The sequence below is a fragment of the Bombina bombina genome, chromosome 2 (genome assembly GCF_027579735.1).
Source record: "Bombina bombina isolate aBomBom1 chromosome 2, aBomBom1.pri, whole genome shotgun sequence".
Lineage (NCBI taxonomy): Eukaryota > Metazoa > Chordata > Amphibia > Anura > Bombinatoridae > Bombina > Bombina bombina.
The window spans coordinates 147625131-147635338 of record NC_069500.1 but is presented as its reverse complement, the minus strand read 5'-3'; positions in this window follow the sequence as shown (position 1 = coordinate 147635338).

The window sequence follows — 10208 nt, the reverse complement described above, 5'->3', positions numbered from 1 at the left end:
TGTTTCAGGAAGGTTAACTGATGCTAAATGTGGGACAATAAAATGTGTGTATGAAATATTTAGGAAATAATGATTCTAGTGCTACCATTTACTATGTACATTATATCAAAAGACACAAAAATTATTATGTAATTTTTGCAAACTGAAGTTTTTTTTTCTTTTTTCTACAAATAGTCTGTTGAAAAAAACACATACAAATACCTATACACCTTTGAGCCCTTCTCAGTCCAAAACCTTGTCTTGAAAAAGGCCATTTATTGGGCCAAAACACATCGACTCCAAACAGAGTTTGAGGCTTAAAGGACCAGTAAACACAGTAGATTTGCATAATCAACAAATGAAAGATAACAAGACAAAACAATAGCATTTACTCTGAATTTGAAATGAGTAGTAAATTCTTTTCTAACACATTTCAAAGTTATGTCTATTTACACTCCCCCTGTAACATGTGATAGCAATCAGCCAATCACAAATGCATAAACGTATAGTCTGAGTTCTTGCACATGCTCAGTAGGAACTGGTGACTCAAAAAAGTGTAAATATAAAAGACTGTGCACATTTTTTTAATGTAAGTAAATTGGAAAGTTGTTTAAAATTACATTCTGTATCTGAATCATGAAAATTTAATAAAACCTGAGTGTCCCTTTAAGTTCTTCCCAGATCCATTGATGCACTCCTATTTTGGTGAGCTTTTGTTTCATTTAGGTTCACAAACGTTGAAGATTTTGCACATGTTTTTTTTTTTCTTTTCAAAAATAATTTTATTTTGTGAAATATATACATTGCTCATGTGCATTTGATATTATTACAGAGTTGTATGAATTTACAACTGTGTAGGTTACACACACGCAGCACAAATGACATACAATAAAAAGAAAACATTGAAAGCAAATAAATAACACATGAAACAAAACACATTGTGCAACCTGACATAAGATTCTAATCATACAACAATAAAAGTGATCTATCCCCCAACAACCCTGATTTCTAGATATTGAAGTTATTCTCTATGACATTTCAATGTATTGCCCAAAGGCCCCTGAATTTCTTTTCGCCTTCTGATGTACCGAACTCCATTCCCCCTACGAGTGCCCTAAATCAAATATCTTTACACTCTATTGATTGTAAGCGTTATGATGTGCAGATGTTGAAATTATCTCTCAAATATTCCTCTCAGAGTATCTTAAGTTGTATGTATCTATCTAACATTCGATGTTTGAGGTAATGGTACTCTTCTAGCAATATAGCATGATTACATTCTTGTACCCATTGTGCTGTAGTCGGGATAACGGAACTTTTCCAATTCCTGGCTATCAATATCTTAAGACTATTACTTGCAATATTAAATAGTTTGACCTGCTCTAAGGTAAATCTTTTGGGAACGATGTGGAATAGCCAAAGGCATGGGTCTAACGGCAGGGTTCTATCTAGTAACTTTGACGTTTCCTTTGAGATATTTTCCCATACTGGGATTATGTTAAGGCACTGCCACCAAATATGTGCCATGTGGTCAGTATAGTTTTGACATCTCCAGCATATGTCAGAGACATCATTAAATATTTTCTTACAGCGTGATGGGATAAGATAGCACCTGTATAGTAGTTTCATGTTTAGTTCAAAGAATTTACTAAATGTGGCTGATTTCTTGATGGCTGTGAATATTTTAGAATCATCAATGTGTGAAATCTGCACTCCTAACTCTTCCTCCCACTTATTAATGAAATGAGGTGTATGGCCTGGCGCAGTCTGTCTCAGTAATGCGTAAATAGTGGACAGTTCGTGTCTTGTAGGAGACGTTTTATGGCATTGAGACTAAAAGGTTGTCAAGGGTCTCAGCATGTTCCTTTTATGTGGGTGGCCTGATAAATAGTTGTAGCACTGCATATAGAAATACCAGTTTCTAAAACAATTGAAACCCTTTTCAATTAGGGCAACCCTAGCGTGCAACTGGGTTTCATTCCCTAGGTGACATATCATCAATACCCTGTCCGGCTGTGTGTCATATTTTATCATAGCTAAGAGACCTGGGGTAAATTTTTTATTGGAGATAAAAGAAGAGGAGAGTATGTAGAGGAAATGTTAGGAAATTCCACGAGAATTCTATCCCATATCAACATGATCTCCTGTACTGTATGTGTAAGGTAGGTCTGTGATGATCCTATATCTGACGATGTCCAGCACCGTGTACCCAAGTGTGAGCAACCTGCAATGTCATGTTCGAGGCGCACCCAAAGTTTAAAGTTGAAATTAGTGTACCAGTCCACTATTCTCTGTAAATGCGTAGCCTTCCAATATGAGACTAGGTCAGGGACTCCAAGCCCCCCATTATCTATCGTCTGATACATGTTCCTATTTATCCACGCTTGGCGTTTATTCCATATAAATTCAAAAATTGTAGTTTGTAGGGATGTAAGAAATGTACGTGGGAGGGCTATGGGTAATGTTTGTATTATATACAGTATCTTCGGGAGTATGCTCATCTTAAAGGCGTTAATGCTACCTGTCCAGGTCAGGGGTTTCCTACGCCAGGAGGACAAAGTGGCTATAATGGTTGACTGAAGCGGAATAAAATTGGCCTTGAAGATTTCATTGACCGTCGAAGTCAGGAATATTCCTAAATATTTCAATTTACGGTTTTGCCATCTAAATGTGCATATGTCCCCGGCTGGGATGTTAATATTTAATATTTCTGATTTACTTTGATTTATAAGGAAGTTTGAAATCTTTCCAAATTCATCCAACTGGTTTAATAAGTTTGGAATGGATTGCCTTGGATTCGTTAGAAAAAAAGAGCACATCATGTGCATATAGCAGAAGCTTATGGTGATGCTCCTTAACCTGTACTCCTAATATATCAACTGTGGATCTAATTTTTAGTGCCAAGATTTCAATTACACAGGCAAATAGAAGCAGGTATAGGGGACAGCCCTGCCTGGTTCCATTAGATATCCTAAAGGGGGCTGACAAGGATCCATTCATGCGGACTCTAGCCATCGGAGATGAATACATGGCAAATACTTTATCTACAAATGTCTCGCCCAGACCCATTCGCAAGAGGACCACTCAGAGGAAATGCCAGCTGACCCGGTTTAACACCTTTTCAGCATCAGTGGACACCATTACTGTAGGGATAGAGCAACCATTCACATAGTCAATTAGGTCAATAGCCCGCACTGTATTGTCCTTTGCTTCTCTTGTAGGAATGAAACCCATCTGATCAGCATGTATTAAATCTGGGAGTAAGGCGTTCAACCGGGTCGCCAGCAGTTAGGCGTAAATTTTCACGTCAGTGTTCAGTAGAGAGATCGGCCTATAGTTCTCAACCCTTGTGTGGTCCTTACCTTCTTTTGGGATCAATGATATATGTGCAGTTAATGAATTACTAAGAAACTGATTAGTACAGGAAATGGAGTTAAAAAAAGGGTTAATAGATGTGGGGCAAGTATCTTACTATATATTTTATAATAGTAATTAGTAAAGCTGTCAGGGCCTGGAGCTTTCCCTAATGGTAGGTCCTTTATGACCAAAAGAAGTTCTTCCATAGTAAAAGGGGAATTAAGGGTTTCTTCTTGGGCCTGGGTAGCAGTGGGTATAGCTAAATCTCTAAGGAAAGATTCTATAAGAGTGGCATTAGATGGGTCAGTTTGCATGGTATCTGGGAGGTTATATAGGGATTCATAGTATGTGCGGAATGCCTCAGATATATCAGAGGTGGAGTAGGCCATGTCTTTTCCTGGTCTATTGATGGATAAAATATATGACCTGTTGGTTCGCCGTCTCAGTTTGCGGGCCAATAGTCTGCTAAATCTGTTGTCGCTATCATAGTAAGTTTGCTGCAGTTTGAGTGCGAGTTGTTTACAGTCTCTATCTAATAAGGTATTAACTATCTCTCTTTGCGTTTGTAGGTCCTTTTTCAGATTTTCATCTGTTGGTGAGAGTTTGAGTTTCTCCTCGACCACAGTAATAGTAGTCAATGCATTCTGTAGTGCAGTGCATTGTTGTTTGTGTTTATGGGACTGCATGCTAATAAGATCCCCCCTAATTGTGCTCTTATGGGCCTCCCAAATAAGTCTAAAGTTGGGTATAGAGGATACATTTAAGTGAAAATACTCCTGAAGATGAGTCTCAATTTTTTCTAGATAAAGTGGGTGATCTAGTAAGTCATTGTCTAATTTCCAGACAAACATAGAGTGTGGTGCTGATGGCCACTCGACCAAGCAACTCACCATTGAGGGATCCATCCAGCCTGTGGGAGATATTGTTGATCTAACTACTAGGGATAAACAGGACACATCCAGAAAAATATAGTCAATACAGGAAAAATAGGAGTGGGGGAAGGAAAAGAATGTGTATTGGCGGTCTACCGTGTGATGTATCCTCCAGACATCATGTATCGCTAAATCTCTAATGTTTTGCTTAATTCTGTATAGTACTCTGTTTGGCGTTGAGGAAAGTCCTGTTGAGGTGTCTAGAGCCGTGTTTTAGGGAAACATTGAGGTCCCCACCCAGTATCAATATGCCCCTTTTGATCTCCAATATAGCGTCAGAAAGGTGTTTGAAAAAATGGTCTTGTTGGCTATTTGGGGCATACACACAGGCCAGTGTGACTATTGTATTGTATAGAAATAGGTAATCCCCAGAAAAGAGGACAAAGGCGGCTGAAAAGTCATCCACGGCTGGTTCAAAAAAGTTTATTGAAGCAAGGTGCTAGTACACAAGGTGAGAGCAAAGCCTTAACACCTGACGCGTTTCGCGCATGCGTACATGCGCTTCATCAGAGGTGATATGTTTAAGGTGTGTGTTGGCCTATATGCAACAAAGAGACCAATCCTATTCTTTGTTTAATCAAGAACTAGTATCTGCACCTGTGGGTAAGGTAGCAGAGTCATTTGCTGCAAATAGGTCACTCATTCTATTTCTTTAATTACTATGTATCAAACAACACAGTAAACAGTTATACAAATTTTCTAGTACTAGTACAATTGTCAATATATACGAAATGTGCATTCTAAGCCTATATGAACTAAATTCTAAATGACAAATAAAATAAAAAAATAAATAAAAAATTAACAGTTACATATAAAAGAATATATAAGTATTTAATAAAACAATAATATATAATAATGACTTAGGAAAAACTGGTCATTTTTTCCGAAATGCAGACATATCGATAGCAGTATCAATTACTATAAGCCAATCACTATCAATGCATATATATAAAAAAATCCACCAGTCTAAATTTAGAGTAAGAAAACCATTATATTAACATAGACAAAAACAATATATTAATATATGTATAATACAAATGAAGTTTTTACAAAAAACAAGAAATATATAAAGAAAGCATAAATATGATAATAAAAAACACACAGTTGATTTCAATGTGCTAAATTGATTGTTAATTTTCAGACTATTTGGGTTAGTAAATCTAAAGGTTTTCTGAGGTCCTGAAATGTGGTAATATACTGTAAAGGGAAGGGACACTTTATGTGAGATGAATGTGAAAAAGGTTTTCTCTTATATTGTTTTATTTTAGATTATATTATAAATTGTATTATTCAACAAATAAGTCAACATCCATCCTTTTATTAATTCCTTCTGGTACTCTAGTATGTAACTTTATAATCCAAAAGATCTCTTTTTTTCTTAAGCATTTTTCCCTATTACCACCCCTAGGGTGTTTTTTAATAATATCAATACCTATGAATGAAAAATATTTTTGTCCTATACCATGCAATCTAAAATGCTTAGCTACCGGCGTTTTAGGTTCTTTTTCATCTAAAGAGCGCAAGTGCTCACGAATTCTTTCTTTTAATGGGCGGGTAGTTATACCAATATATTGACAGGAACAGAATAAGCAATTAATAAGATAAATTACATATTGTGAATTACAGTCAATTCTATCTCGGATATGAAACACTTGTTTAGTAATATTAGAGGAAAAAGTGTCTGTCACAGTGATGCAAGTGCATCCTTTACATGGTATATGGCCACATTTAAAGCATCCTGGTTTTGGCCTAAGCCAATGTGAGCCTGTTGTTTCTTTGTCTGTAAACTGTTTGCCAGTTATTTCTCTTATAGTGGGTGCTTTTCGTGCTATACATTTTATTCCTGATGTTAAAATGTTATTAAGTGCCTCATCACCTTTTAGAATTGACAGGTTGTGTTTGACTATCTTACAGATTTGGTTGTATTGTCTGCTGAATTGAGTAATAAACAAAAGATTTTGATCAGGAGATATAGATTTCTCAGTTTTTTTCAGATTTCTTATGGCCTCCTTTAAGTAGTTCTTGTCTATTTAAATCTGCCACTTGCTTCTCTATTTTAAGTAGCAGATTCTTTTGGTAGCCTCTATCTGTTAGTCTATTTGTTAGCTCCCTCGCTTGGAAGAAATAGTCTGCTAGTTCTGTACAATTCCTTCTTAACCGAAGGTATTGTGCTTTTGGAATGCCTCTTTTTAAGTGATTAAGATGACAGGAATCAGCTCTCAGTATCGTGTTCCTAGCCAATGGTTTTCGGTAAGTGCATGTAGAAATTGTGTTATCTATGGCTCTCAGACTCAAATCTAGAAAATCAATAGACTGTTTATGTATCTGTGCTGTAAAAGTCAAGTTATATTCATTATTATTCATAAAGTCTACAAATTTATCAGCTGTGCAACCATCCCTGGTGTCCCAGATGACTATAATGTCATCTATAAAGCGGCCATATATTATAACATTATCCTTATATGGAAACTGGTCAGAAAAAATCATATTTAGTTCCAACCACCCCATATAGATGTTTGCTAGCGCGGGGGCAAATTTTGCCCCCATCGCTGTACCTCGTCTTTGTAGGTAATAAGTGCCTTGGAAGATAAAGAAATTGTGTTGTAAAAGAAATTCTGTTATTTGGACAATAAATTATATAAATTCATTACTATAATCTGAATATCTATGTAGCATAAAATCTATAGCCTCCAGTCCTTTTGAATGAGGGATGTTGGAATAGAGGGCCGTGACATCAATGGTGGCCCATACATAAGATTCTTTCCAAGTTATGTCACTTATCTGTGTCAGTAAGTGTGTACTGTCCCTAATGTACCCTGGTAGGGCCAACATGATAGGTTGGAGTATGTGGTCGAGCCAACCACCCAATCTTTCACACAGGGATCCATTACTGGCCACAATGGGTCGTCCAGGTGGATTTTTGAGTCCCTTATGTATCTTGGGTGCAATGCCAAAGTATGGGGTGGTTGGCTGTTCCACATATAAGTAATCAGTTAATTCTTTATCCATGAAACTATGTTCAATAGCATAATCAAATAAATGACTAAGTTTATTTTTCAAGGAGGTGGTGGGATTGAACGTAAGTTTAGTGTATAACATGCAGTCTTTTAATTGGTTCTCAACTTCACCAATATAATCACTTTTGTTCAAAACCACCACTGCCCCTCCCTTATCAGCCTGGACTATCACCACATTGTCATTTTTCTGAAGTCTAGTCAATGCCTGTCTTTGTTGTCGGGTAAGATTATCCCTAGATATATCTAGGGGATTTTTTTCAATCGTATTTGATAAGTCAGTCAATTCTCTCTCTACCACTCTCTGGTATAGGTCCAACAATTGGTGTCTAGAATTTACTGGATAGAAATAAGAAATATTTTTATATGTAAAAGATGTGCAATTGTTTGTTAGTGTGTCAGTAGATCTGGTAGATTCCTGTTGTAAAGAAATCAAATTAGTAAGATCCACCAGATCAGTGTATTTAAGTCCTACTGATCCATGCTTACTAGAAGCTTGTGTATTATTAGGTGAGTGCTCAACTGGTATATCTTTAAAGTGTTTTTTCAAAAATATCTTACGAACAAATCTGTTGATATCAATGAGTGTATTTACAAGATGTGATGGTGCATACGATAAACCTTTATTTAGCAAATTACATTCTGTGTTGGACAATTTATAATCAGAGAGGTTAATGACTGCTACTTCTTTATAGTTTTTCTGACCCTACTGGGGTAACGAAAAGTTGGTTCTGTTTGGTCCATGTCTATTGTATCTTGTGCTTTCTTAGGTGTGCTAGTCTGGCTTGGTTGTTTCACTAAAGTTTTTTCTACTGGTGCTCGGGTTCAAACTGGTCCTATCTGGTTCAAGTGAGCCTTGTGATAGTTCGCCTTCAGTAGACTGTGTGCACTAGTATCCTGATAATCTGTGTCTATGCTAGAGAATGTCACGTTTATTTTTATTTTTATCTGACTTGTTTCTATTTCCTTTTTTGTTTCTATTTTTTTCTTTATTTTTCTTTGTGGATGGCCAATTTTGACTAGTGGGCTTATGTTGTTGCCATGAATATACTATGTTAAGTTCATAGTCCTTGACATCTCTCTGGTACTTCTGTACCTTCCTTTCAGATAATACTGTGTCTAGATTGTCTATTGTTTCAGTAAGCTGTTTGGTATAATCTGTGTATTTTTGGGTAGTCTCAAATGGTTTGAGTGTTTCAATTGCATTATTGATTTCTATAAGGGCTTGATCTCTTTCCTCTTTTTTATGGCATAGTAGTTGTTTCATTAGTATTATGGAACAATTAGTTAAATTCTCATTCCATTCCTCCATAAATTTGTGGTTATTAAGTGCAAAGGAGGGATATTTTTTCATTCGTAAGCCCCTAGGTTCCTTGTGCTCAGATATGTAGAGTTCTAGGAACTCTATGTCCCACCACAAATTAGTTTCTCTAAATCTTAACAATTCTAATTTAGAAAATACATTAGCAATATCATCCTCATCAACAAGAACAAACGCTTGGCTATCACCTTTTAGTGCATTTTCCATAATTCGTTTTCTTTTTGTTTCATTTATAACCCCTGTGGGTGTCTTTGTTGCCATTATGGAAAATGTACCAATAGGTACTTAATATGTGGATTATATACAGTATATTTAAGAACCAGAGGAGCCCTCAATATTTATAGCTGCAGAGACAAAAGTAAAAATACCTAAAAACAAAAAAAGATTGTTAGCAGGTATAGATAATAGGGGATCTTACACCAGTGTGTATAGAGACAATGTATATATCTAAACAATGTTACAATACTCCGTAGTAAGCATTTCCCATAATTACAGAAAACGGTTTGCTGTGCTTGCCAAATTGTGGAGATTTAAGACATTGAGTAATGATGAAGTCCACAATTTTATTGATGTAGAATATTCCAAATATAGCGCTATAATTATGTGTATTAAAAGCGCTGTGAAAGTTCCTGTCGGCAAAAAACAAACAAACTGTAGGAAAAAAGCTGTAGTGTGGACGTCCCCACGGACCCTTAGAGCCAATGTACAATCCAGGTGTACACAGTAAATTTGAAAAGTACCTTCAAAATAGGTGGACCAGAAAGTTTAATTTCCAATGTGAAGGTTCCAGGCAACGTCCTCCGAAGATCTTCGATAGGCTAGAGCCCCCAAGTTCCGACGGAGGAAGATGGCTGTGTCCTCGTTTCCACTTGTCCTCAAACGACCAAGGCTCTGATGTCAGAGTAGTGTGCTGTGTCGCACAGAAGGTCCGCTGTGAGATGTCAAGCGTGAGGAAAACGTGCAGCGTCGCACGGCAGATTCATCGGGACAAACCAGGTGTCCACTGGGTCCTAAGTAACCGGCTCTTCAGGTCTGGATACAGGCTCCGGGTGATAGACAGCCAAGGCGGTATCTCATCCGCTGAATATTGAAATAGGTAATCCCCAGAAAAGAGGACAAAGGCGGCTGAAAAGTCATCCACGGCTGGTTCAAAAAAGTTTATTGAAGCAAGGTGCTAGTACACAAGGTGAGAGCAAAGCCTTAACACCTGACGCGTTTCGCACATGCGTACATGCGCTTCATCAGAGGTGATATGTTCAAGGTGTGTGTTGGCCTATATGCAACAAAGAGACCAATCCTATTCTTTATTTAATCAAGAACTATTATCTGCACCTGTGGGTAAGGTAGCAGAGTCATTTGCTGCAAATAGGTCACTCATTCTATTGTATTGTATAGTTTACAAAGTAAGATCAAATACCAACCCTCTCAATCTCGTGTCAAACTAAATAAGGTAAAGGGAATACCTTGTCTGATTAATATACCCACCCCGTTAGTTTTATTGTGATTAGATGCGTAGAATGCCTTCCAGAATTTATACTTGAACGTTTTGGGCTCTTTCTTGTGGAGGGAGTTTCTTGTAGTAGAATTATATCCCCTTTATTATCT